The sequence below is a fragment of the Arachis ipaensis genome, chromosome B8 (assembly GCF_059453495.1).
Source record: "Arachis ipaensis isolate K30076 ecotype BB chromosome B8, ASM5945349v1, whole genome shotgun sequence".
NCBI classification, from domain to species: Eukaryota; Viridiplantae; Streptophyta; class Magnoliopsida; order Fabales; family Fabaceae; genus Arachis; species Arachis ipaensis.
Window position 1 is genome coordinate 91,368,681 of NC_142443.1, and position 8,896 is coordinate 91,377,576.

General features: G+C 36.5%; 1 non-coding gene across 1 annotated transcript; it reads left to right on the forward strand.

Annotated features, from left to right (window-relative positions):
- The first annotated feature begins 299 nt into the window (after positions 1 to 299).
- Positions 300 to 407, forward strand: LOC148548811 (small nucleolar RNA R71). Its single transcript, XR_015897003.1, has one exon. It is a non-coding gene; the product is annotated as a small nucleolar RNA R71 (small nucleolar RNA).
- The last annotated feature ends 8,489 nt before the right edge of the window (positions 408 to 8,896 follow it).

Genomic DNA, 8,896 nt, shown 5'->3' on the forward strand with positions numbered 1-8,896 from the left:
TGAAATCCATTCAGACTTTGAGAAATCATATTGACTTGCTGAGTTAATATTTTATTCTGAGCCAATATGGCATTCAGAGTATCAATTTCAAGAACTCCCTTCCTCTGAGGCATCCCATTACTCACAGGATTCCTTTCAGAAGTGTACATAAACTGGTTATTTGCAACCATGTCAATGAGTTCCTGAGCTTCTGCAAGCGTTTTCTTTAGGTGAATGGATCTACCTGCAGAATGGTCCAATGACATCTTTGATAATTCAGACAGACCATCATAGAATATATCCAGGATGGTCCATTCTAAAAGCATATCAGAAAGACACTTTTTGGTCAGTTGCTTGTATCTCTCCCAAGCTTCATAGAGGGATTCACCTTCTTTCTGTTTGAAGTTTTGAACATCCACTCTAAGCTTGCTAAGCTTTTGAGGAGGAAAGAACTTGGCTAAGAAAGCCGTGACCAGCTTATCCCAAGAGTTCAGGCTATCCTTAGGTTGAGAATCTAACCATATTCTAGCTCTATCTCTTACAGCAAACCAGAAAAGCATGAGCCTGTAGACCTCGGAGTCAACCCCATTGGTCTTAACAGTGTCACAGATCTGTAAGAATTCAGTTAAGAACTGAAAAGGATCTTCTGATGGAAGTCCATGAAACTTGTAATTCTGTTGCATCAGAGAAACTAATTGAGGCTTTAGCTCAAAATTATTTGCTCCAATGGCAGGGATTGAGATGCTTCTTCCATGTAAATTGGAATTTGGTGCAGTAAAGTCACCAAGCATCTTCCTTGCATTGTTATTATTTTCAGCCATGTCTCCTTCTTTTTCGAAAATTTCTGTCAGATTTTCTCCAGAGAATTGTGCTTTAGCTTCCCTTAGTTTCCTCTTCATTGTCCTTTCAGGTTCTGGATCAGCTTCAACAAGAATGTTTTTATCCTTGTTCCTGCTCATATGAAAAAGAAGAGAACAAAAAATAATAGGGATCCTCTTTGCCACAGTAGAGAGGTTCCTTTATGTGAGTAGAAGAGAAGGAAAAGAATTCGAACACAGAAGGAAGGAGAGGGTTCGAATTTTTTTAAGAAGAAGAGAAGTGTTAGTAGATAAATAAATAATTAGGAGGAAGTGAGAGAGAAGAATTTTCGAAAATAATTGAAAAGAAAAGAAAAATATTTTTGTTTTTTATTTAAAATTAAAATTAAAATTCGAAAATTTAAAAAAAAAGGAAAAATGAAATTAAATTAAAGAGGAAGGTGATTTTCGAAAATTAGAGAGAGAATTTGTTAGGTAGTTTTGAAAAAGATATGATTGAAATAGTAAACTTTTTAAAATCAAACAAAAAGTCAAGTAGTTAATTGAAAAAGATTTGAAAGTCAATTTTTGAAAAGATAAGAAGTTAGAAAAGACGTTAGAAAAGATTTTGAAATTGAGTTTGAAAAAGATGTGATTAAAACTTATTTTGAAAAAGATTTGAAAAGAAAATTTAAAAAGATTTTATTTTGAAAGTTAAAGTTGATTACTTGACTAACTAGAAACAAAAAGATATGATTTTAAAATTTAAAGATTGAACCTTTCTTAATAGGCAAGTAACAAACTTTAAAATTTATGAATCAATCACATTAATTGTTAGCATTAATTTCGAAAATATGAAATAGAAATAAGAAAAAGATTTTCGAAAATCATTTTGAAAGTTTCAAAAATCATAAAAGAAAAATGGTTAAGATTTGATTTTTGAAAAAGATTTGATAAAGATAGAATTTTTAAATTGAAAATTTGATTTGACTCATAAGAAACAACTAGATTTTAAAAACTTTTGAAAAAGTCAACTCAAATTTTCGAATTTTATGAGATGAAAAAGGGAAAGATATTTTTTTGATTTTTGAATTTTAATGAAGAAAGAGGAAAACAACCAAAAGACTTAAAACATGAAAATTATGAATCAAAACACACAATGCATGCAAGAACACTTTGAATGTCAAGATGAACACCAAGAACAATTTGAATGTCAAGATGAACATCAAGAACTTATTTTTGAAAATTTTTAAGAAAAGAAAAACATGCAAGACACTAAACTTAGAAATTTTTAATTTTTAGACACTATGAATGCAAGAATGCATATGAAAAACATGATGCAACACACAACAAGAAAATATGAAGATCAAACAAGAGGAGTCATCAAGAACAACTTGAAGATCATGAAGAATGCAATGCATGAATTTTCGAAAAATGGAAGAAAGAGATAAACATGCAATTAACACCAAACTTATAAATTGACAATAGACTCAAACAAGAAACACAAAATTATTTTTGGTTTTATGATTTATTAATTTTTTTTGGATTTTTTGAAAATTAATTGGAAAAAGAAAATTAAGGATTTCAAAATTTCTAATGAGAATTCCAGGAATCATGCAATGTTAGTCTAAAACTCCGGTCCAGGAATTAGACATGGCTTACTAGCCAGCCAAGCTTTCATTGAAAGCTCCGGTCCAAAACACTAGATATGGCCAATGGCCAGCCAAGCTTCAGCAGAACATTACATACAACAGCTAATTTGCTGGAAAAGACAAAGAAGCTCTTCTCTTGAGATAGTTGAAACCTCGGTCCAAAAGATTAGACATGGCTTAACAACCAGCCAGGATTCAACCAATCTCATGAGATTCTAGAATTCTTTCTTAAAAATCCTGAAGAACATAGAATAATTTATTTTTAAATTTTTTTTGTATTATTTTTGAAAATTAAAAATAATAAAAACAAAATGCTTAAAATTAAAATAAAATTACCTAATCTGAGCAACAAGATGAACCGTCAGTTGTCCAAACTCGAACAATCCCCAGCAATGGCGCCAAAAACTTGGTGCGCAGAAATCGTGATCGTTCATTCCTTGGTAACGGTGCTGAAAACTTAATACGCACGTCCATAATCTTAGTTCTTTGTCACAACTTCGCACAACAAACCAACAAGTGCACTGGGTCGTCCAACTAATAAACCTTACGTGAGTAAGGGTCGATCCCACGGAGATTGTCGGCTTGAAGCAAGCTATGGTCACCTTGTAAATCTCAGTCAGGCGGATTCAAATGGTTATGGTGAATTGATAATTAAAATATAATTAAAATATAAAATAGGATAGAGATACTTATGCAATTCATTGGTGAGAATTTCAGATAAGCGTATGGAGATGCTTTTGTTCCTTCTGAATCTCCGCTTTCCTACTGTCTTCATCCAATCCTTCATACTCCTTTCTATGGCAAGCTTTATGTAGGGCATCACCGTTGTCAATGGCTACTTCCCGCCCTCTCAGCGAAAATGGTCCAAAATGCCCTATCACTGCACGGCTAATCATCTGTCGGTTCTCGATCATACTGGAATAGGATTTAGTAATCCTTTTGCGTCTGTCACTAGGCCCAGCACTCGCGAGTTTCAAGTTCATCACAGCCATCCCTTCCCAGATCCTACTCAGAATACCACAGACAAGGTTTAGACTTTCCGGATCTCAAGAATGGCCGCCAATAATTCTAGCCTATACCACGAAGACTCTGATCATAGATCAGAAGGCTAAGAGATACACATTCAAGCTTGTTTGCATGTAAAACGGAAGTGTTTGTTAGGCACGCATTCATAAGTGAGAATGATGATGAGTGTCACATAATCATCACATTCGTCATGTTCTTGTGTGCAAATGAATATCTTAGAGAAGAAATAGGCTTGAATTGAATAGAAAAGCAGTAGTACTTTGCATTAATTCATGAGGAACAGTAGAGCTCCACACCTTAATCTATGGTGTGTAGAAACTCTACCATTGAAAATACATAAGAACAAGGTCCAGGCATGGCCGAATGGCCAGGCTCCATAAAGGTCTAAGATAGCATAAGATTGATCAAAGATAGATGTAAATACAATAGTAAAAAGTCCTCTTTATACTAAACTAGTTACTAGGGTTTACAGAAATGAGTAAATGATGCAAAAATCCACTTCTGGGGCCCACTTGGTGTGTGCTTGGGCTGAGCATTGAAGCTTTCATGTGTAAAGGTCTTCCTTGGAGTTAAACACCAGTTTGTAACATGTTTCTGGCGTTTAACTCTGCTTTGCAACCTGTTTCTGGCGTTTAACTCCAGAATATGGCAGAGAGCTGACGTTGAACGCCGGTTTACGTCATCTAAACTCGGGCAAAGTATGGACTATTATATATTCTTGGAAAGCCCTACATGTCTACTTTCCAACTCAATTGAGAGCGCGCCATTTGGACTTCTGTAGCTCTAGAAAATCCACTTTGAGTGCAGGGAGGTCAGAATCTAACAACATCTGCAGTCCTTCCTCAACCTCTGAATATGATTTTTGCTCAAGTCCCTCAATTTCAGCCAGAAATTACCTGAAATCACAGAAAACACACACAAACTCATAGTAAAGTCCAGAAATGTGATTTTTATTAAAAACTAATAAAAATATATTAAAAACTAACTAAATCATACTAAAAACTATGTAAAAACACTACCAAAAAGCGTATAAATTATCCGCTCATCATTGTGCGTAAGGCACGCCTCCAGCCATGCTTTCGCATGACTTTCTGTTCAATTTTATTTTCTTCCCAACGCAACTATGACGCGGACGCGTCGCGTGCATGTTTTTTTTTTTTTTATGAAAAATGCAGAATGCAATATGCAGATGCTAATGCAAACATTATGAATGACACTAATAAAATTAAAATAAAATAAACTAGGAATAAAAGGAAGGTTTATACCATGGTGGGTTGTCTCCCACCTAGCACTTTTGGTTAAAGTCCTTAAGTTGGACATTTAATGAGCTCCCTGTTATGGCGTCTTGTGCTTGACTTTGTCCAGGAATCTCCACCAATGTTTGTGATTCCATTGGCCTCCGGGATTCGAAACTAGGCGTATAAAGCCTTCAAGAAAGTCAATGCAAGTGACAAGGCCCCAAGAGTGTTAATTGCTAGACTGAATTCTGGGGTCCCAAACCTTGCTTTTGTTCCAGTTGATGAAGGGTTGCATGAAATTGATCTACTGTTTCCTTGAGACGCTCCCGTGATTCTTGGGTCGATGGATATGGACATGGTGCATAGGGGAGTGGTGGTTCTTAGGAGTAATTGGATTGGAATTAGGGTGGATATGGGTTAGGGTCATATGGAGGTGAGTGTTGGTAGGTGGCTTGTGAGTGTGGTGGTTGAGGTGGTTCATAGGTATATGATGGGCTTGTTGGTAACTACAAGGGGGTCCACCATATCTATGATCTTGGTATGCACCTCGGAATGGCTCTTGACCGTAGTAATTTGGTAGGTGATGGTTGTCATGAAGGGGTCTACCATAACTATTGCCTCGACATGCATTATTGAATCGTCCATCTCTGATTGTTTTGACCTTGATGCATGTTCCTGTTATAATTTCCATTCCTTGCAACAACATTGGAACCAAACTCAAAGCGACGGGGGTGAGAACTCATAATAACTAATAAAAATTAAAAACAAAAATAAAAATAAATAAATAAGTAAAATAAAATATTTATAATAACCAATAATAAGGCACACGTTTGCAACTCCCCGGCAACGGTGCCATTTTGAACGAACAAACTTTTGCTAGTTTAGAATTTTTATTAAAAATAGTCGCGTTGTAAGTATAGTTTCTAAACCAACAGAGAATCCTTTCGTACAAAAATTTGGTTGTCACAAGTAACAAAACCCAATAAAATTTATAACCGAAGTATTCAAACCTTGGGTCGTCTTCTCAAGGAATTGCAGGGAGGTATGATTTATTATTGGTTATGTAAAAAGATATGTTTTTGGTTTTTTTAAAATAAGGAACAAGTAATTTAAATGACAAGAAAAATAAATTAATAATTATAAAAATCTCTTGCAAGGTATAAGAACTGGAAATCCTATCCTAGTTATCCTTATCAGGTGTGATGAGAATTGGCTTTTGCTCCCACTTAGTTAACCCTTACTAAATAAAGGAAAGTCAAGTGGACCAATCAATTTGATCCTCAAGTCCTAGTCAACTCATGTGGAAAGACTAGCTTTAGAGCAATCCAAATCAATCAGAAATTCCCAATCTCAATCTACTGCTGAGTTTGATAACTTAAGTGTTACCAATTACTTAACCAAAGCAAAAAGGGAAAATAAATCATAAATAGAATAAAACAATCATAAATCTGAAATAACTCAAAATATATTAAATAGAACATTCAAATCTTAACATGGAAAAGTTCATAAGCCAAATTGGCAATACAAGTAAAAGCATTAGAATAAATAAAAGTAGAAAATAAATTAAAGGAACTTTGAACCTGTGATTGTAGAAGCAATCCTAAAAAAGAGAAATCCTAATCCTAAATCCTAAGAGAGAGTAGAGAACCTCTCTCTCTCTAAAACTACATCTAAAACCTAAAAATTGTGAATATGAATGTTTTATATGTTGTATGATGATTGAATGAATGGATCGATTCCCCCACTTTATAGCCTCTAATCTGTGTTTTCTGGGCCGAAAACTAGGTCAAAAACAGCCCAGAAAGTCACGCGGAAGCGTCGTCTACGCGTTCGCGCGGATTGAGTTTTTGCCAGGTCACGCGTCCACATGATCCACGCGTGCGTGTTGCCTGGCTTATGGCAGCTATGGAAAATTATATATCATTGTGAAGCCCCGAATCTTAGCTTTCCAACACAACTAGAACCGCGTTATTTGGACCTCTGTAGCTCAAGTTATGGTCGATTTAGTACTAAGAGGTCAGGCTGGACAGCTTTAGCAGTTCCTTCAGTTTATTGTATTCCTTCCACTTTTGCATGCTTCCTTTCCATCCTCTAAGCCATTCCTGCCCTATAAACCCTAAAATCCCATAACGCACATATCACGGCATCGAATGGTAATAAGAGAGGATTAAACATAGCAAATTAAGATCAAAGAAATATGTTTTCAATCATAGCACAAAATCAGGAAGGAAAACATAAAACATGCGAATTGTATAAATAAGTGAGTAAAGAATTGATATAAACCACTCAATTGAGCATAAGATAAACCATAAAATATTGGTTTATCAGTGAACTTGTTTGTTGCCCCATTTAGAAGCTTTTCCTGCCCTTTCCTTCTTGGTGGCCAACCTAAAAAGAAAGAAAGAGAAAGAAAATTAAGCCTACAACAAAGATATCAAAGCAATTAGAACATAGGCCGGGGCTAATACCAAATAAGAGTAAGGTTCTCATTACATGGTAGCTACAACATGTGAGTGAGAAAACAATATAAGCTAAGGCATATTAACTAATATTTGATGCAAGAGTAAAGTCAAAGCATGAAGAGCACTCAAAAGCATCAAGTTCAACTAGAAAGAGTGGGTCATGAAAGACATGCAAGTTCATATCAATGCACAAAGAATATAAGAGTCATACAAGATTAAGTATTGATTTAGAAGTTTCATCACCAAACAATATCAAACAAGTCAAGAAGCACTAAAATAACCAAGAAATTCTCAACAATTGAGTAAGAAAATTGAACACCATTATTCAGATAAGAAGCTCAAAAAAAGAAGGTAAAAAAAAGCTATAAAAATAAAATGAAAATGCAAAGAATAAAAGTATGCGAATGCAATGGACAAAAGAAAATGGAAGATGAGAAAAAGACTCTCTTTTTTTTACCGGCGCGGACGCGTCATATACACGCTGATGCGCAGTTTGGCAGAAGGGACAAGCGACGCGGACGCGCACAGTACGCGTATGCGTGCTTGATGAAGTTGGTGACCGACGCGGACGCGTCACGTACGCTTGTGCGTCAGGTCGCGGGCATAGAGTAGGCACAACTTTGGCACAACTCTCTGGTTTTTGTACCAAGAGTGTGAGATGCACCACCGACGGGCGCACGCAGAGCACGCTTGCGCACGGATTTCTCTTTTTTTTTTTAAGCACAACATAGAGGGGGCTATTCTAACACATTCTTGGCAGGTGTTTAAGCTAGTAGTTAAGAGAACACTTCACAAATTCATGCACTATTCAAAATATAGCATTCTCTCTACTTCAACAATTCATCCATACCAAAATGATGAAATCTATCTAAATATCCTAGTTATCCAACAAGAACAATAAAACTAGCATTCATAAGCAATCAACAACATCAAGAAGTCACAAAATTCACAAGAATCTAAAGCTAAAAACAAAACGGTATACACAAGGAAGATCTTACCACAGTGGGATGCCTCCCACCAAGCACTTTTCTTTAACGTCCTTAAGTTGGACACTCAGTCGCTCAATCTTCTCCTCCTCTAGGTGCATCCGTTAGTAGGAACACCTCTAGCTCTTTTGGGAGCTTGTAGCCATGGTATTTCTTCACTCTCTGTCCATTCACCTTGAAAGTTGTTTCACTTTTAGGATCAAACAATTCCACTACTCCATAGGGCTTTATCTCCTTCACCTTGAAGGGTCCTTCCCATCTAGAACGGAGTTTACCAGGCATGAATCTAAGCCTCGAATTGTAGAGGAGAACCTCATCACCTTCTTGAAAATCATTCTTCCAGATGTGATAATCATGAAATGCTTTAGTCTTTTCCTTGTAAATCTGGGCATTCTCATACGCTTCGTTCCTCAAACACTCAAGCTCCTGTAGCTGTAATTTCCTGGCCACTCCCGCCTTGGTTGGATCCATGTTGTACTGCTTTACCGCCAAATAGGCTTTATGCTCGATTTCCACCGGAAGGTGGCATGCCTTACCATAGACGATCCGGAAGGGACTCATCCCTAATAGAGTCTTGTAGGTCGTCCTATACACCCACAGTGCATCTCCTAGCCAGAAGCTCCAATCTTTCCTTTGTGGATTTACCACTTTCTCCATGATTCTCTTAATCTCGCGGTTGGACACTTCCGCTTGCCCGTTGGTCTGTGGGTGATAAGTAGTGGCAACCTTATGAAATACCCCATAGCGCTTGAGCAG